At 40.8% G+C, this 24138-nt stretch overlaps 1 pseudogene; it reads left to right on the top strand.

Moving 5' to 3' along the window:
* The first annotated feature begins 325 nt into the window (after nt 1–325).
* Nucleotides 326–11376, top strand: LOC122342327 (annotated as a pseudogene).
* Nucleotides 11377–24138: the final 12762 nt, after the last annotated feature.

Here is a 24138-nt window from a genome sequence, read left to right as displayed (position 1 = left end):
TCTCTTTCGTTACACTAAGATCCAGTCCAGATGAGAAATGCCCCGACTACAGTCAGCGTTGATATATATTCTGAAACAGGTGCAGTGTAAATGCTCCTTTATTGACCGGAAACACCTTTACAGGACCAGTAACCATTTATGGCTCAAATGCTGAAGGAAACGGTACATTTACTTTACTATGACTAGACACACTACTAGTACTACTAACATCAGAGTAAAGACTGGTAATGTTACAAAGACTCACTTGATTTAGCAGCATTTTAATTCTGTGGAATAATATCTCAACTAATTTCTTTCTCTACCAGATAAACAGAAATCCTCAGAGATGGCAGAGAGGAACACAGAGAAATACAAGGTAAATCAACAACATCTACAACAGTGTGTTACAGCCAAAAATCTGAACACTGTATATGCCTGGTCTACATCAACACTGTTCCAGTTTTTCATGATAGTGAGATCCTAGTTTTTGCCTGTCCCTGATGAAAGATGGACATTATGAAACAATCTTGCAAATTTCTGTTACCGTGGCTTCCTCATATGGTTTTGTGACCAAAACAAGAGTCAAATACCTCAAACTTCCTCTATCACAGCTTCCTCTCCTTTTAGCAAACATAAAAGTACAACAGCTAAACTACGCTTTCGCATGATCTTTTTCTTTACCACTAGTGCATTGTCAAGTCATGTCATAGCCAAGTTTATTAGATCAATGTCACACTGTTTGTAACAATCTTATATTATTAATAAAATTGTGCAGTGATTAGAAGCCCTAATACAGAAAATATGAAAGAATTATTATATTTTAAGTAGAATGATCATACCTAGGAGTACATATCCCTCTGGGGCCGACATACACTGACAAACTACGCAATTGAATTCATCTCAATATAAATGTGTTATTGAAAGGTTTTCCAGTGTAAGTAAATGACTACAGCGGTAATTTTTTTTAAAAAAATTACAAGTTGTGTTTCTTATTTCACAGTAATGTCACAGTAATGATCAATCGATGTGTTATTTAGTTTGCCTTGTTAGTTTTTCAGTATATAAAAGTAACTCGAGTTGTCAGGAGATCCTGTCGAGACAGAAAGTAACACTTGTTACTTTAGTTCCACTGATTAATGTAATCAAACTGACCAAATACAATGTTGATTTTGGCTGAAGCGTTTTTATTCTTCAAAATATCCAGTTTATTAAAACATATTTTATACCTTATTTTTAAAAATGAGTTTCTGGGGTTGGGGCTATAATCCAGATGTACCATTTAAACTAATCAGATATAACCGGCCACCTCTGCCAGATCAAATATATTTATGACCTATAAATATATAGAGAGAATCTCCTTCCTACACAATTCTCTTAAAAAGACACATACTGCATACTGCAATTATTCCTTTCTAGTCCTAGACTATTTGTCCTGTTATGAATTTCCCTATTATGCATATTGCCAGATCATTCCTTATATTGTTACTGATTGTGTATATTGTCTTTTGTGTTGTATACTATATTTATGCATGTTTATGATACATCACTAGTTGATACCGCCTTTGTCATCAAATGACTTAATGTTAAGAGTGTTTATTATATCATCATGCAGGTATTAAAATATTTCTCAATTATGTATATTTTTTTATCTTCAATCTTGTTTTTATTACAGAGCTGCAAAACTTTTTAGAAACTCACAAAACAAACATGAAGGAGAAAACAGAATATATTTTTGAGGGCAACAAAGACAAGGAAGCACAACTCAAGGCTGTTTACACAGATCTGTTCATCACAGAGGAGATATGAAAGATGTCAATCACGAACATGAGATTCTGAAGATTGATGATGCTTTCAAGAGCGAAAAACACAGGACAAACCAATCAAATGCAATGATATATTTACTGAACTGAGGAAAAACAGTGAGAAAAAATTGTTCTCACTAAGGGCATCGCTGGCATTGGAAAAACTGTCTCTGTGCACAAGTTCATCCTGGACTGGGCAGAAGGAAAAGCCAATCAAGATATACACTGTGTGTTCCTGCTTCCATTCAGAGAGATTAACTTAATGACAAATGAAGATTTCAGTCTCCATGAGCTTCTGCTAGAATTTTATCCTGAACTGAAGGACCTGGAGAAATCAAAGATATATAAGGAATGTAAGATAGCATTTATATTTGATGGACTTGATGAGAGTCGCCTGTCTCTAAATTTTAAAAGTAGATCACTGAACACTGTTGAGAAAAAAGCATCTGTGGATGTGCTCTATACAAGTCTGGTCAAAGGGACTCTGCTTCCATCAGCTATTGTCTGGGTGACATCACGACCAGCAGCAGCCAATCAGATTCCTCCTCAGTATGTAGGTTTGTTCACAGAGGTCCGAGGATTCACTGACCAACAGAAGGAGGAGTACTTCAGAAAGAGATTCACAGATGAGAGTCTGTCCTCCAGAATCATCTCACACATTAAGACGTCTCGTAGTCTCTACATCATGTGCCACATTCCTGTGTTCTGCTGGATCACAGCCACAGTACTTCAGGATATTCTCACTGAGAACAATGAAGAGAACATCAGCACAACACTCACTGAAATGTACATTCACTTCCTGAGGATACAGATGAACATGAAGAGTCAGAAATATGGCGAACAACAAGAAGGAGAATGTTCAGAGCACTTACTTTTAAATAGAAAGATGATTCTGAAGTTAGCCAAGCTTAGCGTTTGAACAGCTGAAGCAGGAAAACATTGTGTTCTATGAGAAAGATCTGAAAGCATGTGGCATTGATGTGAGTAAAGATGCTGAGTTCACAGGAATGATCACTCAGATCTTTAAGAAGGAATTTGGACTTTATAAGACAAAGATCTTCTGCTTTGTGCATCTGAGCGTTCAAGAGTTCCTCGCTGCAGTGCATGTGTTCACCTGTTACCTGAACAAGAACCAGCAAGAACTTAAGTTTTTCTTTGAGAATTCACAAACTACAGTCATGCAAAATCATACATTTCTTTTTAGAAACGTCAAATTGCATGACTTAACAGAGAGAGCCATTGAAAAAGCAATGCAGAGTAAGAGAGGGCATCTGGACCTGTTCCTGCGGTTTCTGATGGGTATTTCACTGAATCCAGTCAAAATCTGCTGAAAGGCCTGATCACACACCCTGAAGACACTACAGAGAGCATCAGAAATCTAAGTGCCCACATTAAAGAATTACAACAACAGGACATCTCAGATGAAGCTTCAGTCAACCTGTTCTACTGCTTACTTGAGCTCAAGGATAATTCATTATATGAGGAAATCCAGAGTTACCTCAGTTCAAATGAACATCCAGGAAGAGATCTCTCATCTTCAATGTGCACAGTGTTGACCTACATACTACTGATGTCAGAGAAGGTGCTAGATGAGTTCAACCCAAAGAGGTTCACATCAGAACAATCAGACTACAAGAGACTCATTCCAGCTGTGAGATGCTGCAGAAAAGCTCTGTGAGTATTTCACTGACTGCTGTTTAATTAAATGATTTGTTCTACGTCACTAAACAATGAAATGTAAATGCGAAGTGAAATTTTTCCCCATTATGAAGAGAAAATAAGTTATTGCAGAAAAAACTGAACATCAGTAGATAATCAGGCTAAAACATTCTATTTTGGCAGATTTGAAAGCTGTGGTTTTGATGAAACATGCTGTGAAACTCTGTCTTCTGCTCTACAAACATCAAACCATCTGACAGAGTTGAACCTGAGCAGCAATCACCTGCAGGATTCAGGAGTGAAGCTGCTTTCTGATGGACTGAAGAGTTCACACTGTCGTTTAAACATACTGAGGTTTGACAATCACACACGTTTGAAACTTAATATGTTCAAACATGTTAATAAATAGGTGTTTCATTGTTATAGGTAGCAGATATTTCAGTATGATTGTATCAGTGTTATTTTATCTAGTCAAAAAATCAAAAACAGAGAATTTTGTAATACCGTTTTCCACTTATGAGATGAAGTAAGACCTTAATGACGTTTAACAGTTTATTTAAAAAAAAAGTTATGTATTTAAGTTTATTTAAAAACATTTTACAGTCTTAGACGGGACAGGATATACAGACGTGGACAAAATTGTTGGTACCCTTTGGTCAATGAAAGAAAAAGTCACAATGGTCACAGAAATAACTTTAATCTGACAAAAGTAATAATAAATAAAATTCTATAAATGTTAACCAATGAAAGTCAGACATTGTTTTTCAACCATGCTTCAACAGAATTATTTAAAAAAATAAACTCACGAAACAGACCTGGACAAAAATGATGGTACCCCTAACTTAATATTTTGTTGCGCAACCTTTTGAGGCAATCACTGCAATCAAACGCTTCCTGTAACGGTCAATGAGACTTCTGCACCTCTCAGCAGGTATTTTGGCCCACTCCTCATGAGCAAACTGCTCCAGTTGTGTCCGGTTTGAAGGGTGCCTTTTCCAGACTGCATGTTTCAGCTCCTTCCAAAGATGCTCAATAGGATTGAGGTCAGGGCTCATAGAAGGCCACTTTACAATAGTCCAATTTTTTCCTCTTAGCCATTCTTGGGTGTTTTGGGTCATTGTCCTGTTGCAAGACCCATGACCTGCGACTGAGACCAAGCTTTCTGACACTGGCTAGTACATTTCTCTCTAGAATTCCTTGATAGTCTTGAGATTTCATTGTACCCTGCACAGATTCAAGACACCCTGTGCCAGACGCAGCAAAGCAGCCCCAGAACATAACAGAGCCTCCTCCATGTTTCACAGTAGGGACAGTGTTCTTTTCTTGATATGCTTCATTTTTTCGTCTGTGAACATACAGCTGATGTGCCTTGGCAAAAACTTCGATTTTTGTCTCATCTGTCCACAGGACATTCTCCCAGAAGCTTTGTGGCTTGTCAACATGTAGTTTGGCATATTCCAGTCTTGCTTTTTTATGATTCGTTTTCAACAATGGTGTCCTCCTTGGTCGTCTCCCATGTAGTCCACTTTGGCTCAAACAACGACGGATGGTGCGATCTGACACTGATGTTCCTTGAGCATGAAGTTCACCTTGAATCTCTTTAGAAGTCTTTCTAGGCTCTTTTGTTACCATTCGGATTATCCGTCTCTTAGATTTGTCATCAATTTTCCTCCCTGCGGCCACGTCCAGGAGGTTGGCTACAGTCCCATGGATCTTAAACTTCTGAATAATATGTGCAACTGTAGTCACAGGAACATCTAGTTGCTTGGAGATGGTCTTATAGCCTTTACCTTTAACATGCTTGTCTATAATTTTCTTTCTGATCTCTTGAGACAACTCTTTCCTTTGCTTCCTCTGGTCCATGTCGAGTGTGGTACACACCATATCACCAAACAACACAGTGATTACCTGGAGCCATATATATAGGCCCAATGGCTGATTACAAGGTTGTAGACACCTGTGATGCTAATTAGTGGACACACCTTGAATTAACATGTCCCTTTGGTCACATTATTTTCAGTGTTTTCTAGGGGTACCATCATTTTTGTCCATGCCTGTTTCGTGAGTTTATTTTTTTAAATAATTCTGTTGAAGCATGGTTGAAAAACAATGTCTGACTTTCATTGGTTAACATTTATAGAATTTTTATTTATTATTACTTTTGTCAGATAACAGTTATTTCTGTGACCATTGTGACTTTTTCTTTCATTGACCAAAGGGTACCAACAATTTTGTCCACGTCTGTATAGTCTATTCAGTACAAATGTACTGTTTCTACGGAAAGTATTTGTAATAGAAAACAAATGTATGTATGTGCACTTAATGCACTTGTAAAAATAGACAAAAGGAACACTAAATATGAATGCAACCAGTGTCCAATAAAGGAGCACTTAATTAAAGCATAAAGCAATTATAGCACTTAAAGTTTGTTTTCACAGAAAATCTGAAAATGTAAATCTATGGTTAATAAATTGCCAACAAAGCATTATCTATCACACATGTTGTATTTAAGGTGACCATAGTTAGTTCACCATAAAATTAGCAGGTTTTACTTACCCTGATGTATGTGACTTTTTTTCTTTCAGACAAATCCAATCAAATTCAATTGTCCTAGTCCCTCCAAGTCTTTCCATTGTATTTATCATGGGGTAGCTTTTAACAGTTCAGAACACATAACTTATTAGTAATAAGACTTCCCTCAATTGGCTCTTGGGGGTTGAACCACCCGCCCACTAAAATTATAGAGATTAAAAATGCCAGTTAAGTTTTTGTCTGAAAAGAAAAAAATCCCATACACCTAGGATGCTTCCTAGGATGGTATGTAAAACATCTAATTTTCATTTTGAATTTTCAAGGGTGAACTAACCCTTTAAGCATGTTCAACTACAGAGACAATCAGTGATGAACCCACCACTTGTATATAGTCTAGTAATGCAATAAATACAATTTATATATAACTAATGAAATACAATAGTTTTGAAATAATTTAGAAGTGCATTGTTATTGTATTCCTGTTATTCAGTACAAACATGCATTCCAAAGAGTAAACTATATAGCCTGATAAATTCACATCAATATTTTTCTTCAATTGTCTTCTTTTCACAGGCTGTGTGGGTGTCATCTCACTGCTCTGTCCTGTGAAAGTTTATCTTCAACTTTACAATCATCAAACTCTGTCCTGAGAGATGGACCTGAGTAACAATGATCTGCAGGATTCAGGAGTGACGCTTCTTTTGGATGGAAGGAAGAGTCCAAACTCTAAGCTGGAGATACTGAGGTTTGAGTTTGAAGCACTTAATTATTTATGTATTATTTAAAAAAAATTACAATAATATTAAAATTAATTTAGTTTACAATTACCATATTCATATTATTTAGATTTTCCACATGTAATCTCACCGTGGGAGTTTGTGGGAGTTTGTCTTCAGTTTTACAATCCTCAAACTCTGTCCTGAAAGAGCTGGGCCTGAGTAACAATGATCTGCAGGATTCAGGAGTGGAGCTTCTTTCTGAAGGACTGAAGAGTTCAAACTGTAGACTGAAGATACTGAGGTTTGAGTTTGAAATACTTTATTTACTCATTAAAAAATCCTTATGTTTAGAATGCATGCAAAAACCATGTATGCAATTAGCGTGTTAATCTTGTATAGATTTTCTACATGTAATCTCACTGCACAATGTGCAATATCGCAGAAGATATAATATCATAATTGTTGTTTTAATGATGTGAGATTTGAAATTATCTAGTAGTTTTGCAAAACACTCCCTCCGAATGTGAAGTCTAGACTAGTGAGTGTGCACATTTAGAGTGCTTTTCTTTACTGCTTGATTCTATTTAATAAAATACATTTAGAATGATCACAAATTAAAGACATGCAGGCAGAATATTTCATATAGTTAATTACCATAATGTAACAATTTAGTTCACTGAAGATGAGCATAGTGAGAACTCATGTGCAGTTTTATTTACAGGGACATAATCCTTAATTTATGAAACTAATACTTGACTTGAAACACACTTGACTGAACAATGAATAGACTTGACTTGGAATAGACTTGGCATGAACAGGATAGATTCATTGACAGCAGGTTCCCTGTTAGCAAACGCACATCTCAGAGACGTCAAATAGACGTCTGCATTTATATCTTCAAGACATAGTTTTTTTAGTGTGTTTGATTATCTGAGCCACTGGCCTCTGCTTCCTCAGTGGAACATGCTGGAAGAAGAAAATTGGAATTGAGGAGATCCTTCTCCAGTATTGAAGTATTCCTTCCACCATCCGACAATATCCCCAGTCAAAGTCAGCAGATTCCCACCTTCACTTAAATTTGGCAATATGGGAGTGCATCCCCCAAGCTGTTTAACTATTTTAGATTCACAAACTAGAATAAAACAGTCCAGTGATTTATCAGTAAGATTGTTGTTTTAGAAAAAAATGTTAATAATGTTTTTATTCATTCAAAAATGTATTAAAATGTAGAACCAATAATGAATATGCACTGCGAATAGATAATAATAGACAACTAAATATGAAGAAAGATGGCAAAGAATTTGTAGAAACAAATGGAGTGAAGACAGAATGTCTCTCCTAGGACCACAACCTTAATGTGGTGGATGGGTTTGAGTGCCTCAGTGGCCCTAGGAGCTATGTGGCCCTGGTAGGGTCTCCTAAAGCAAACAGGTCTTAGGTGACAAGCTAGACAAAGAGCGGTTCAGTTGGATCTGTTGGCGGAGGAGGAAGCCGGACACACTCGACAGGCCCAAACGTGCTGTGAAGGTCTGTTGGGCAACCCCTGAATCCGTGGTGGACACGGAAGTAAGGAATGGCGTCAAGCTGAAGAAGGAGTCCTATCAGGCCTTGTTGGCTTGTGGGACTCTTTATTGAGCAGATTGGATCCTCCAGTTTTCTAGAGAGGTGATCAGTTTACAGCTCCGCCTCTCTCTTCACCTGTAATATTGAGTTGAATATGTTTTAACAGAATTAAAAAAGCTGTGAAAGTGTGTTGGTTGTGGCAATTATTACACAAAATGCAGAAAGAAGCCATTACATTGGCCACTAGGGCTTTTTTCCTATCTTATGTTTCTTTCTTTCACTACTTTTACATAAGATGTTAGCAGCAGTATTGTGCCACTATTATTTGTGAGAGATTTCATGCTTTACATTTGCATTTAAAAAAATTTTTCCAATATTTGTTTCTTATTGATAATGATAAATGAGCACAAAATCCTTTTTTTGTGACCAACCATTTTATTGATCAGTTAAATATAAAAAGGAACAAAAAACAATCTAATTCAATGTGGATTGCTGTTGTATGTTTTTGTAGGTTGTCTGGCTGTATGGTGACAGAGGAAGGCTGTGGTTATGTGTCTTCAGCTCTGACTTCAAACCCCTCACACCTGAGAGAGCTGGATCTGAGCTACAATCATCCTGGAGATTCAGGAGTGAAGCTGCTCTCTGAAAAGCTGGAGGATTTAACCTGCTCACTAAATAAACTCAAGTATGTTGTGCAGGAGAGGTTTTTGGGGTTTATTATTTAACCCTTATGCAGTTTGTGTCCATTTCTGACGAGAACATATTACATTTTGATTTTTTTTAATTATAGCTTCACCTGAATGGTACAAAACTCTGTTACCCTTATTGTTATGCAAACACACAAAAGAATTTAGGGCATGATTTGAAAAAAGTTATCATAAAAATATCACTGGTTAATATGAAATGGGGTAAAATACAAACATTTTGGTGTACAATTTACAAATCCCCAACAATGCAGATGCAAAATTGCAATGCAATGAAGGGGTGAACCTCAACAGTGCATGAACCTCTATGAACTTGTGTGGCATAAAAAAAGTGGACAGCAAGGAAGTTGTTTGTCTGGAAACAAGACAAAAAATAATATCTATATAATTATAATAATTTTTGCAATGTCAGCAACTGCATAGTCTTCTACTGACTGACTGACTATGTGTGTGTTTTTAGTGTTGAGCATGGAGGAGAATCCAGGATTACAGCAGGACTCCAGAAATGTATGACAATCATACTATACAATTATGATTGTATTAAGATCATAATTATAATAATTCATATTTTTGATTTGATTAAGATAAATATTCGTTTTTATGGAATAATATTGCAATAGTGTGTGTGTGTGTGTGTGTGTGTGTGTATATATATATACAATTTTACTTTCTATCAATAATATTTTATTTTAGGTCATTATTAATTATTATTATTATTATTATTATTATTATTATTATTATTATTATTATTATTATTATTATTATTATTATTATTATTAAAATATTGTCAATTATTTGGTAGTTTTTATTTAATTTGTCATTATTTTTTATTATTGTAGTAATTAGTATGATTGTAATAATATTTAAAATAGCATTTGTTTTTCTTCAATATTATGACAATTACAATTAATTAAAAATAATAATATACACTTTATTTCAGTATCATTTTTATTTATTATTACATTTTAATTAGTAAATATTGCAACAATGCTACTGCAATATGTTTTAAGTTTTGTAATTTAAATAATAAATGATTACTGCAACCATGTATTTGTTTACATTATAAAGTTTACATTATGCTAATAGCCAAAGTAATCATATTACATTAATAGTAAATACTGACTTTTTAAAGAGCTATATGATTATTGTAATATTATTATTGTTCTTTTCATTTGGTATAACATTCAGATAAACCAGCAATACTTTTTTTTAAGAGTACAACAACATTATAATCATAACATATTTTTATTAATTTGTTTTCATTAAAATACATAATCATTTATAAACATTATAAATATTAACATTATTGTTATTATACTACATTTTAATAATGATGTATTATTTATTTTAGTATTTCAATTATTGAAATAAAAGCAGATGCAAATATGCCAGTTGAAGTAATGTTTGCATTATGTCTAAATTAATAACTTGTTTACATCAAGACAAATAAATTTAAACAATTGTAGGATTTTGTGTATAAATGTACTGTGACACATTTAAAATATATTCTGACAGCTTCTCTCTTACTGAAAGATATTATTTTTATACAACTTTACTGTCATTACAATATATTTTATTAAATGCTGTGATGACATATTTTATGTCCGAAGCTAATTTCAGTCTCGTGAGGAATCGATTCTATTCATGATACAAACTTCAATTCAATTTGATCTCAAGTTGATTTGTTATTATTTCTGCACAAAAACCTTATTATAAATATGAACAAACTTCACACACACACACACTCACACTGTAGTGATTGTTGGGTTATTAAAGTCTCTGTTCTTCTGTTCAGATGAGTGTTTTTTCACACTGGATCCGAACACAGCATACACTGATCTCAGACTGTCTGAGGAGAACAGAAAGGTGACAGGTGTGTCTCAGTCTCAGTCGTATCCTGATCATCCAGACAGATTTGATGTGTGTCCTCAGGTGTTGTGTAGAGAGAGTGTGTGTGGACGCTGTTACTGGGAGACTGAGTGGAGTGGACTTGTGTCTATATCAGTGTCATATAAGAACATCAGCAGGAAGGGATGGGATGAAGATTGTTGGTTTGGATCTAATGATCAGTCCTGGAGTTTGATCTGCTCTCCTGACAGATACTCATTCATACACAATAACATAATGACTGATCTCTCTGTGAAGCCCATCATCATCAGAAGAAGAAGAACAGGAGATTATGAAGATATCTACAGAGTAGGAGTGTATGTGGATGAGAGCGCAGGAACTCTGTCCTTCTTCAATGTCTCTGACACAATGAGACTCATCCACACAGTCCAGACCACATTCACTCAGACACTCTGTCCTGGGTTTAAAGTTTATTCTGGATCATCAGTGAAACTGTGTTGATGATGTAAGGAGGTGAATCAAAACCTGTAAATGCAATAAGACTGATCTGAGAAGGGATATCCAAAGGAACAAAAGGACTTCAAAAAGAGAGTAAACAATTGGACTCAATTGGTCTCAATTTCACAGTTATCACTTATATTATGGAGAAGATTAAGAACTCGATAGAACTGTGTTCTGTTGAGAAGGAGGTGTGTCCTCCTTTTGGGTCTCTGAACGTGTTCCAGCCAGGTGTGACCATGGAGCACGGGAACCTAAACACCAAAAGGTTTTTATAACTACATTTGGTATCTCTTTGTCTGGTCTGAGTATATAAGGGAAGTGACAAAACACAACAAGGCACGATTATGTAGCCAGATCGGCCCGTAGTGTGGTGTGTGTCCTCATACGCTACACTATGTACTTTTTAAAGACCAGGTATACTGACCTTTTAATTTTGTTTTATTTTGTTTTGTGTTATTTTTGTACTGCTGATCAGTTGTGCAAATGTTTATCAATTATACCAATTTGGAAACTGTTCTTGCCTGGAAAATAAATGTTAATCTTGGTTAACTTATAATATTGTCTGAAATAACTTTTCTAGTAGGTTAGTGACTTCTGAGGTTTTCCGCATTGTTGGCGTGCTAGGGTGAGTCAGATCAACGATCGATGGATGGAGCCGTCTTGAGATCTTGACTTCTGGCCACCAAACTGACTTAGCATGTTATTACTTAGGGAACGCATAAAAAATTACTCTTTTTGAGTCTATCGAGGAGATGGCTGCATTAAGGTAAGTGATTTATGGGGTAGCCTCTGACTAAGACCTGGACTAGCCCAGATGTGTCGTGAGTCTGTTCTTGCCAAACAAGGTCTCTAAGCGACCCAGACTCCTAACGAACGATAAATATTAGTGATTTTTAACGAGACGCAAAGAAAAGACTGAACACGCATTGACCTTCGACCAGGGCCTCTGGATTCCATTCTGCAGGAAAAGGGGGACCCTTACAACAGGATAGCTTCTCTGCTTTTTGCTGATGATGTTGTTCTGTTGGCTGCATCTAGCCAAGACCTACAGACCTGTGTCTAGCCAAGACCTGTGTGCTGGGGCGGTTTGCAGCTGAGTGTGAAGCAGCTGGGATGAGAATCAGCACCTCCAAGTCTGAGGCTATGGTCCTCAGTCGGACAAGGGTGGCTTGCCCCTTCAGGTTGTTGGGAGCTCCTGCCTCAGGTGGAGGAGTTGGGCTGGGCACTCCCTTAGAGATAGGGTGAGGAGTTCGGTGTAATGGAAATTATTCTAATTGATTACATTTAATGTTTATTGTTCACTTTTAACACTGAATTGAATTAACTTCACTATTAAACTAACTTTACTTAAAGATAGATTACATATATATTCGTAACATCACGGTACTAGGCACGAACACAGAAACATACATTAGTGACCTGGAATATTAGAGTTATGGGAAACCTACACTGTGTGCGTGACAGAGGTTAAACCCATGTTAAAACAACCTCATGGGAGTACAGGATGCCCTATCTGTGCTAGGTACGGGAGATAAACTGGAGAACAATCAGACACTGTAAGCACAGATGGGTGGCGTGACTTTGGACTATTTCAATTGGTTCGAGATGAATTTGAGCGACCTTGGAATGTATACTTTTGCCTATAAAACCTCTAATCTGTGAGCTCACTGTTATCTCTTTGCTCACAGACTTCACTGTGTGTAAACCAGATCATTTTGTTCTCTGCGCGGAGAAATAAAAGCAAGACAAAGACAAATTTGCTGGACTCTTTATTTTTCAGTCTTCACATAATTCTGAGTTGAAAATTCCATGACAATCTTGGCGACGAGGATGGGATCCGACAGCTGATCGTCCGGGACTTGAAAGGCGTTGGTAGGCTGATCACCCTAAGCCCACAAGGGTCTTAGCCCTGTACCCCTAAAACGGTTTCAGGGAAGAGGAACTGACGCCTGAGGGCCCAGTGGACCGTCACTGCTGGATTCCTTAAAAAGAACCAGGAAAACGCGTGCTGAAAACGGTGAGACTGATTTTGAGACACGAGTTTGTCTTTGTCTTAAAAAATTATTAACGGGTATATATATATATATATAAATAAATTAATTTTCTTTCATCTTGGTCTGACAAAAACAACGAGTGGTTTGATATTCCTAGATTCACGAACGCATGGCCGAGCCGCCCTATAGGTTTCACGGGTTAGTGAAAAAGGGTATTGTCTGCGAGTAAGCAAGAAAAAAAAAAAAAAGGGCGTAAGGGACTCCGTACGAGTAAGTACAGGAGTAAGAAGACTCTGCGCGGGTTAGTGCAGAGCCACACGGCAGTGACGACTGAGTGTGAGGAAAGAGGACGCGTCCCAGGTACAGGTAAAGTCTCGGATTGCAAGTATGGGGTCTAGTAATGTCAAACCTGAAATCGATCTAGACGATTTAAACAGCCCAATTTATGTTGACATGAGAAAGAAATATGGACAGAGAATTATGGAAGTGATACCGATTTGGATCGAAGATCATGATTTTCCAAAAAGGGGCACGTTTAGTGTGACGACTCTAAACAGGGTGAAGGAAAGTTTGGAAAAGCGTGAAAGTAAACTTAGGATGAGAAAAAGTTGAAAACAAACAAAAGATCTGTTTCAGAAACATAGACAATATCTGAACTATTGGCTAGAAGAGGCAGAACGCCGAGAAAAAGCGGCAAGCCCTGAAAGAACTGCCTCATAAAAATGTAGAGTCAGAAACAAAGAAAGTTAAAGGAACAGAGTATACTGCTCAGAAATCTTCTTCTCTCTCCTCTCTAGAAAACCAGTGCGCGCGGTGGACTTTGATCTTGACTCCTGGCCTTACCCCCACCAACAAATGCCCCAGCCGCTGGCACCACCACCGCAATCGCCACCACCACAACCGCCGCCTTACTACCCTGCTGCGACGACACCCGTGGGCTTATGGAAAGGAGGACAGTTGCCCGCCCTCTTACCGCTCCAACGGCACCTGCACCATCTCAGCCTTCTACATCCAGCGACGGAGTTCGAAAGATGAGATACTCCGTGACCGCACGAGAACCAGATCCAGATCGCTTGAAAGACTGACACTAGAACCGGACTGCGTGGATGAGAACGACGGTGAGGGAAACGCGACATCTTTCCCTATGATTCAGGTGGCTGGCCCACAAGGAACCACGATGGTTTTTCGACCATGGACTGAGACAGACTTGAGGCAGGTTATGACAAATCTGCCAAACCCCAGAGACTCGGGAGAAAAGTTTGTAGTGGAACTGGATGCGTTCTGTCAAGAATTCAGCCCAACGATGCTCGAACTCAAACGTCTGCTGATGATCAAGATGGGGCCGGCGGACTGGCACAAGATCCGACCAGATTTCCCCCAGGTGGACACGCGGAGAGTTCAAGCAGAGTGGGGACACGCTGAGAACGAGCCATACAGGTCAGCAGTAAAAGCTCTGGGCGGACGATTCAAGGCCCTTTTTCCTGCTAGGATTAACACCGACAAGATCAACTACTGCACACAAAGAAGGGACGAGTCAGTTGACGACTATTTTGTGCGACTGTATGAGACTTTCAACACTTATAGTGGAATGCCAGAGCCGGACATTAGAGGGGAAATTCCAAAGATGTGGGAAGCTCATTTACGCAGCCGCTTCCTGAGTGGACTGAAACCCGAAATAACGACTATCGTCAAGCAAACCTGCATCGAGTGGGAAGACGAGAAACTGGAGAGGATTCAAAAACATGCGTTACATGCTGAAAAGATGTTGGCGGAGAAAAGTGCGAAAAAGGCTGAAAAGGAGCTCCAGCTGCCAAACCTGACAATGTACAGAGGAGCGAATTATCGAGGCCGAGGGCGGGGAGAGGAAGAGGGCAAAGACTGTCTCAAGTTGATCCGGATGTTTGTTTTTATTGCAAAAGCCCGGACATTGGAAAAATGAGTGCCCGCTTTTGAATAGACACCGCGGCGGCTGCTGCGCAAAGTCTAAACCGAAAAGCAGATTGACGGCAGAGTGCGAGAGAGGAGGGGGGAGTTGAGAACAAAGTCTACGGCGACCACACTTCAGTAACAGATAAGTTTGACACACACACACCCACATCTGACACTGCGAATTGCAATGAAGAAATGCTTGCTGCGAATTGCAATGAAGAAATGCTTGCTGTCATACACGATTGCATTGCTAAATTAGAAAATGAGAAATCTTTCAGACAAAGAGAATTAGGCACATATACTCATTTGAATGACTTAGCATATCAACAAATGCCAGAGGTTAGCTTATGGATAGACGGAGTTGAAAGGGTGTTTTTAGCTGATACGGGGCCACGAGTTCAGTATTAAGGATAAATGAGTTTGCCTCTGTCCCCAAATTGAGTGGAAATTTTGCATGGACGATTTCTGCATCTGGTCATACTGTTAAAGAGAATTATACAGTCCCTCTGAGGTGTAAAGATGAGAATGGTGCAAGTTTCAGACACAGCTTCCTCCTCTCACAGCACTGTCCAAAAAATCTGCTGGGAGAGATTTGTTGTGCAAACTGGGTATTTCTCTAATATCTGGTCCAGAAGGTGTGAAAGCAGTTCAGTGCCAAATTCAAACTCTGACTGCAATCCAACATACACCACTATATGTTTATCAATGGAAATTGCAAGATGATGAATTATGCGAAAGTCTTGTCAATGGCGCTAAAGACAGAGTTTCGCCTGATTCTGATTTTATGCCATTCTCAGACTTACATTGCTCAGCACATGTGTCTCTGGCTAGAGACGAGTGGTTTGAACAGAAATGGTTTCCACGTATTGAGATATTGCAATTGAATTGGCTAATTTGGACAGAAAATAAATGTGCTGCTGCTGTTGCATTAACCGATGAACAGCAGGTGTTTTTTGATGTTGTGGATTCTTTTCCCCATGTGTCGTTGTCAAAAGGGAGCGACAATCGTTGGGAAGACATTGGTCCCTTTGTAAAGACGTGTATCTTTCATGAAAATTGGTTGCGGACTGCTGAGAAAAATGTTGAATATAATCCAACTCTGTCTGCATATCGAACGAATTTGACTGAGCCTGCTGCGATGGCTGAACGCACAGTTCATGTGAGTGAAAGTGCATTACCCAATCACTGCTTCCTTACAGAAACTGAAATGGAAAGCATTCCAGCTCTCAAGGAAGTTCCAAAGACTGTTTGGGCTTCTTCTAAATATGACGTGGGGTTGATCAAGAATTGTGACCCTATTCAAATTATTCCAAAATCTGATTACAGACCATGCAAACCTCAATATCCTTTGAAAAGGGAAGCTATTGAGGGAATCAAGCCAGTTTTTGAGGCATTGAAAAGGCTGGAGTGATTGTGGAATGTGAGAACTCTCCTGTGCGTACACACCATCTTTCCTGTCAAAAAGATAAGAGACGCAGACCAGCCGGTTGAGTGGAGGTTTGTGCAAGACTTGCAGGCTGTAAATGATGCAGTTCAGACACAGGCTCCTATTGTTCCCAACCCGTACACACTCCTATCACAAATACCAGGTGATGCTGAATGGTTTTCGGTTGTTGATCTTTCCAATGCTTTCTTTTCTGTGCCGGTTCATAAAGACAGCCAATTTTGGTTTGCTTTCAATTTTAATGGCAAACCTTACACTTTTACTCGACTTTGTCAAGGATTCAAAATTCGCCTGTATTGTTCAAGCGAGGCACTGAAGAGAAGTTTGGAAACATTACAATTGGCACCAGGGTCAGCTTTAATTCAATATGTCGATGATCTATTAATAACAGCCAGAGATGAAGAAACTTGTACACAGGACACTGTAAAGCTGTTGAAACATTTGGCTGCTGAAGGCCACAAGGTCAGTTTGTCAAAGTTGCAGTTTGCAAAAAGGGAGGTGACGTTTCTAGGTCACATTATCAACAAGCAGGAAAATCTCTAACACAAAAGAGAATAGAGGCAATTCAAAAGATTCCAAAGCCTCTGACAAAAAAACAGCTCATGTCATTTTTGGGAATGTGTTCATATTGTTGAACATTTATTCCCAACTATGCCATTGAAGAGTCACCTTTGAGCGCTTTGGCTCACGGAAGAAGGTTGCAGCCACATGACAAACTGACCTGGACTCCTGAAGCAGAGAAAGCATTTGAAAGGTTGAAAATGTTGTTACAGACATCCCCAAGTCTGGGACTTCCAGACCCTGAGAGAAATTTTGTACAAACAGTTGATGAGAAAAATGGTTTCATGTCTTCTGTTCTGTTACAGGATCACGGGGGAAAGCTGAGACCGGTGGCATATTTTTCAAGTAAACTCGACCCTGTGGCAGCAGGTCTACCAAATTGTCTGAGAGCTGTTGCAGCAGCAGAAAAAGCTATTTTAGCTTCAAGGGAAATTGTGGATATTCTGATGTAACATTACTAGTGCCACACGCTGTCTCTATGATCCTGTTGGAACAGAAAACATCTCATTTGTCAACAGCCAGATGGCTCAGATATAATACCATTCTATTGGAAATGCCAAACATCACAGTAAAACGGTGTACAGTATTGAATCCTGCCACACTGCTCCCAACCGAGCAGGATGGCGAGGAACATAATTGTATCGCTGCATTGGAACAGGTGTGCACACCGCGACCAGATTTAAAAGAAACCCCCCTTGACAATGCAGATTTGGTTTTGTTTGTTGATGGTTCAGCGTCTCGAGACCCAGAAACCGGTAAAACAGAGTAGGTTACGCAGTAACCACCGCGCATGCGACATTAGTAAGCGGAGCGCCCAGCACATTACTCTGCGCAGCGGCCGAATTAGTAGCATTAACAGAAGCCTGTAAAATCGCAGAAGGAAAACAGTCACCATCTACACAGATTCTCGTTATGCTTTTTCGACCTGTCATGACTTTTCGGCTATATGGCGATGTAGGAAATTTCTAAAATCCGATGGTAAACCTATCCAAAATCATGATAAAATAGCAGCCTTGTTAGAAGCGATTTTGCTTCCAAGGTCGATTGCTATTTGCAAGTGCGTCGCGCATTCCAAGTTTAACGATTTTGTATCATTAGGAAACAAACGCGCTGATATCGCTGCGAAAGAACGCAACAAAGGGAACAGAACCTTCTCTTACATGTGTAACTGTTAACGATGACGAACTAACCTTCCCTTCTAGTTCTCTTGCAGCTATGCAGGGTTTCGCAACACCAGAAGAGAAAAAACAATGGGTGAAGGCCGAGTGCAAGCTGAAAGACAACGTTTGGCTGAGCACCGAAGACAAACCTTGTTTGCCAAAACACTTTTTCCCACACTATGCCAAATTAGTGCACGGGTTAGATCACATAAGCAAAATGGGAATGTTTGACATGATCAATCAATATTGGTTTACAAAAGGATTTACTTCCTTTGCAGACAAATATTGTCAATCTTGTATGATATGTGCCACAAATAATGTAGGAAGAGGACAACAGGTCCTTTGGCAGCACATCCACCACCAAGTCAACCTTTTGATCACATAATGTTCGATTTCATTGAACTGACACCATGTGAAGGTAAGAAATTCTGCCTTGTTTTGGTTGATATGTTCTCAAAATGGGTGGAAGTCTTCCCCACATCTAAGCAAAATGCTGGGGCTGTTGCAAAGGCACTAGTGTCTGAGATCGTCCCAAGATGGGGAATACCAAAAAAGATTAGTAGTGATAATGGCACACCTTTTTGCTAATGAGGCAATCGATCAGGTTGCGAAATTCTTGGGAATTGACATACGTAAACATACCTCCTATCATCCAGCGTCCGGGGTAGTGTTGAAAGAGAAAATGGAATTTTGAAAAATAAACTGGCAAAGTGTTGTGAGCAAACAGGTCTGTCTTGGGTCAAAGCACTTCCCATTGTGTTGATGTATATGAGAATGAGAAAAAGAGCAAAGTCTAATCTCAGCCCATTTGAAATCTTGTTTGGCAGGCCTCCATCGCTTGGAGTGGGACCGGAACCCCGACCATTGCCCTCTACTGCTCTGTGTGAAGATGACATGTTGAACTATTGTAAAAATCTGTCTTCGACTCTCTCTCAGATCTCTCAACAGGTCAAGGACGCTCTACCTAAACCAGCAGAAGGATTTCTGCATGACATCAGACCTGGTGATTTTGTGGTGGTCAAGGATTTCAGAAGGAAACATTGGAAATCAAGGAGGTGGAACGCCCGTTCCAGGTCCTGCTGATAACGCACACTGCGGTTAAGGTGGCTGAGAGGGCTACGTGGATACACGCCAGCCACTGCAAAAAGGTCCCAGTACCACCAGAGGGAGACGCAGCCCAATAAACAGTGATTGACCCGCTGCCCCGTGCCAAGGGGGACGTCTGACTGACAAAGGTAAACGAACACACAGTGGTGTATGGGAGCTGAACACGCAGCAACATCACTGTGTGGGAGTGAGCTGATGTCAGTACAGGCCAACGGATGCCGAAAAGAAAAAGGATTTTTCCCATCACCATAGAAGAGCAAGGGCTCTATGGATCAGACGCTTCGTGGTGGAACACTAGATACCCGTTCACCCCGATTATATAGTCAAGCGATGATTTCCTCAGATTGAGTTTTATGTAATCTCCAGTTAATCACATGTTAAAGATGTTTATTATGTTTTTCAAACCCTTATTGTGTGATGGTGTGTTCAGAATCCATGTGAATTTACACACTTGATGTTATCGTTAAGGGATTTTATTTTATTATATTCTAATTTGACAGGTGATCAAGAATGATCAAAAGGGAGAGTGTAATGGAAATTATTCTAATTGATTACATTTAATGTTTATTGTTCACTTTTAACACTGAATTGAATTAACTTCACTATTAAACTAACTTTACTTAAAGATAGATTACATATATATTCGTAACATCACGGTACTAGGCACGAACACAGAAACATACATTAGTGACCTGGAATATTAGAGTTATGGGAAACCTACACTGTGTGCGTGACAGAGGTTAAACCCATGTTAAAACAACCTCATGGGAGTACAGGATGCCCTATCTGTGCTAGGTACGGGAGATAAACTGGAGAACAATCAGACACTGTAAGCACAGATGGGTGGCGTGACTTTGGACTATTTCAATTGGTTCGAGATGAATTTGAGCGACCTTGGAATGTATACTTTTGCCTATAAAACCTCTAATCTGTGAGCTCACTGTTATCTCTTTGCTCACAGACTTCACTGTGTGTAAACCAGATCATTTTGTTCTCTGCGCGGAGAAATAAAAGCAAGACAAAGACAAATTTGCTGGACTCTTTATTTTTCAGTCTTCACATAATTCTGAGTTGAAAATTCCATGACATCGGTCATCTCAGAGTAGAACCGCTGCTCCTCCACATCGAGAGAGGCCTGCTGAGGTGGCTCGGGCATCTGTTCCAGATGCCTCCCGGACGCCTCCTAAGGGAGGTGTTCCGGGCATGTCCCACCGGGAGGAGGCCCCTGGGGAAGACATAGGACACTCTGGAGGGACGATGTCTCTTGGCTGGCTTGGGAGCGCCTCGGTGTTCCCCAGGAAGAGCTGGAGGAAGTGTCTGGGGAGAGGGAAGTCTGGGCGTCCCTGCTTAGACTGTTGCCTCCGCGACCCAGCCCCGGATAAAGGGAAGAAGAAGAAGAAGAACAAGAAACTAAAACAATACCAAATTTTAAAAAAAAACACTTTTGTGCTTTTACACAATACAACGATTATTCCAAATAAAATAACAATGCGGAGGAAAATTGCGCTTGTAAATAATTTTCCATGCAATCAAAGCTTGAGCATGAAAAGCAGACAGCTTCACTGGCCATTAAAAAGAAAAGAAAATCCAAAATAAATCTAGTAATAAAATTCCACAAATTAATTTCGAGAGTACTGTTTAAGGTAGAAAAATCCAAAAAATCCACCATTTGTAAGGGGATTTATGACAACAGATATATGAATATAGTGCACACGATTCTTCCATAAAAAATTAAATGAAGTCTGATCAATAGTTTTAATAGTTTTATAGAGCCAGCGAAATAAGTCTAGAAATTCCTTCCGCTTTTGACAAGAGGACTCTACCTCTGAGTCCCTTAGTAACGTCTTGTCTCTCCTGAAGAAGGGAACGAGAGCGTCCACGTCGGATGACCGACGAATTGGGATGTCGCTTCGAGAGACCAATCTACTTCGAGTGTATCTAAACGAGCCAATTGAAGATTGGCATGCGCAGATCGCATCCAGCTGCCGCTGATTACAGCCTGAGTATAAATAAGCAGCGGTGCAGGGCATATTCAGGTTTTCGCTGAGAAGCCGAGCTAGTGACCCGGCCCTTTCAGGTTACAGGGTACAGCACCGTGGCAACAAGACATGACGTCTCCCCTCCCTTCTTCAGGGAACAAGGGTTACATACGTAACCGAGACGTTCCCTTTCAGTCAGTCACTCCGAGTCACATTGGGGTTCGACCACAAGAAGCCAGCAACTGATGCCAATACTACCCATTCTTAAGACTGGAACACTGGGGGACGTCCCACGTTCTAGTGATCAGGTCCAAGTCCTGCCTTCCCGAGGTCTCGGAATGAATACGCACTTGGATAATATTTCAATTTGCATATGGAATTTTGGAGGTGATTGAACCCTCTTAGGTGGGCAGCAGGTCTGCCATGGAAACACGGGGCTCTGAGGCTATGCCGTGGAAATACAGGGTTATGGGTCACCCAGCCCGTAGCTCTACAAATATCTGTCAGTGAGGCACCACAGTGTGCCCACAACCTGAGGGGGCAGGGCATACCCTGTGCTTGATAGGTCAGGGTAATGGCGTCCACTGTACAGTGGGCCATCCTCTACTTGGAGATGGCATTCCCCTTCTGCCAGCCTCTGTGACAAACAAAGAGCTGTTCTGAGGTCCTGGAGTTTAGTGTCCGGTCAACGTGGCATCTTAGTGCTTGGACCGGACAAAGCAGGGGCAGTGCTTGAAGGTTCACCACCTGAATGGGGTAGTGGGAACCTTGGAGCAGTGTCTTCAAAGACACAAACTTTAACTCAAACACAAACTTTAACGCAAAGGTTCAAATGGAGCCTGCTGCAGTGCCGTCAGCACTACAGACAGGTCCCAAGAGGGCACCTTAGGGGGCCACAGAGAATTCAACCTCCTGGCCCCCTTCAGGAACCTGATGATCAGATCATACTTACCCACTGACCTCCCATCTATGGGGTCATGATTTGCAGCGATCGCAGCCACATAGACTTTAAGGGTGGAGGGAGACAGCCTTTGCTCCAACCCTTGATGCAAGAAAGTAAGCACAACCTGACCTTGCCTAGTGTCTGTGCAAGAAGGCTCACTGGGGGAAATCCATATTTGCGCAGGCCTCATGGCCAGCTGTGTGACTCCTTGTTGGTTGATGTACACAATGGTCGGTATGCTGTCCATGCGGACTACCACATGCTGGCCTCGAAGGCGGTTCCTGAGACGGCCTAGGGCGAGATGTACCGCAATTCTAGGCAGTTGATGTGCCATTGCAGTTGAGGGCCCATCCAAACCCCCGACACTGCATGCCCATTGTATGTGGCCCCCCAGCCAGTGGTGGAGGCATCTGTGAAAACCACGGCATACCTGGAGACCTGCTCCAGGGACACTCCGGCCCAAAGGAATGAGAGGTCTGATCAAGGGGTGAAGGTTTGGCGGCAGGCTGGTGTTATTTGAAACCGGTGAGTTCCACGTTGCCACGCCCACCTCGGGACTCGATCGCGTAGCCAATGTCTCATATGGAGTAGTTCCAGCGGCATCACTGCAGCCGTGGCTGCCATATGCCCCAGGAGCCTCTGAAAATAGTTCAACACTGACTCGGCCCGTTGCTGTGTGAGGCGCGCCGTCAGATGGACAAACTGAAATAGGCATTTCTGTGTCAACATCCTGAACGGGAGCTTTTGAAGTGCTTGGTTCAGGACTTGCAGATCCAGGATCAACCGTAATCCACTGCCTTTTTTGGGCACTATGAAGTATGGGCTGCAAAAGTATGACCTTGGCTGGAGGGACTGGCTCTATTGCATCCTTCGCTAGAAGGACCACAATCTCCGCACGCAAGACAGGGGCACCCGCATCATTCACTGGTGTGAAGCGGATCCCACTGATCATGGGGGATGCTGGGGGAACTGAATCGTGCTGCCGAATCGAATGGTCCACAGGAGCCACCGGGATAGCCTGGAAAGACTCAACCAGGCATCCAGAGACCGAACTAGCTGCTAGAGTGGAACCACCGACGTTTAGGCAATGGGACAGCGAGAGGGAACGCAGGGCCCGTCTGAAGTGGAGTCTGAGTGTGTGCAACTCCTACCTGCGTTCACGCAGAAGTGAGATGAGTAGTCCGTTGGTTTGTCCTCCCAGTCCTCCCACTGCTGCATGTTGGCCCGAGAGTGAGTGTGGTGCGTAGCTGGCCTGCACACAAGTCCTTGTCCTCCCTGAGGAGCCAGAGATAGAGGAAACTGCTCTTTTGTCGAATATTTAGGGGGGAAAAAAACAAAAGATTCTCCACCAAACGCAAAGATTCTCTGGTGCGTTCACCTTCTCTCGAAGAGCAGCTCGCTCCATCCCTGGGTCGCCCATCTCAGGGCCGCTTGCACCTGCACTTTCCTCGAGGTTTGGTGGGAGCCTGGACGGGCTGGTGGGAGCCTGGAGCAGGGGCAGCGGCAGACACCAGCTGCACGCTGAGGCAGGATATGTTTAATCGCCTCAGTCTGCTTCTGGGTGGTGGAAAACAGCTGGGCAAAGACTACACTGCGTCACCAAAGAGGCCGGTCTGGGACACGGGGCATTCAAGAAGCGCATCCTGTCTGCCTCGCACATGTCGGCCAGACAAAGTCACAGATGGCACTCCTGGACCACCATAGTGAACATCGC

Source organism: Puntigrus tetrazona, chromosome 4, assembly GCF_018831695.1.
Source record: "Puntigrus tetrazona isolate hp1 chromosome 4, ASM1883169v1, whole genome shotgun sequence".
In the NCBI taxonomy this organism is placed as follows: domain Eukaryota; kingdom Metazoa; phylum Chordata; class Actinopteri; order Cypriniformes; family Cyprinidae; genus Puntigrus; species Puntigrus tetrazona.
Note: the sequence above shows the minus strand (reverse complement) of the source record. Positions and strands in the feature narration are given on the sequence as shown.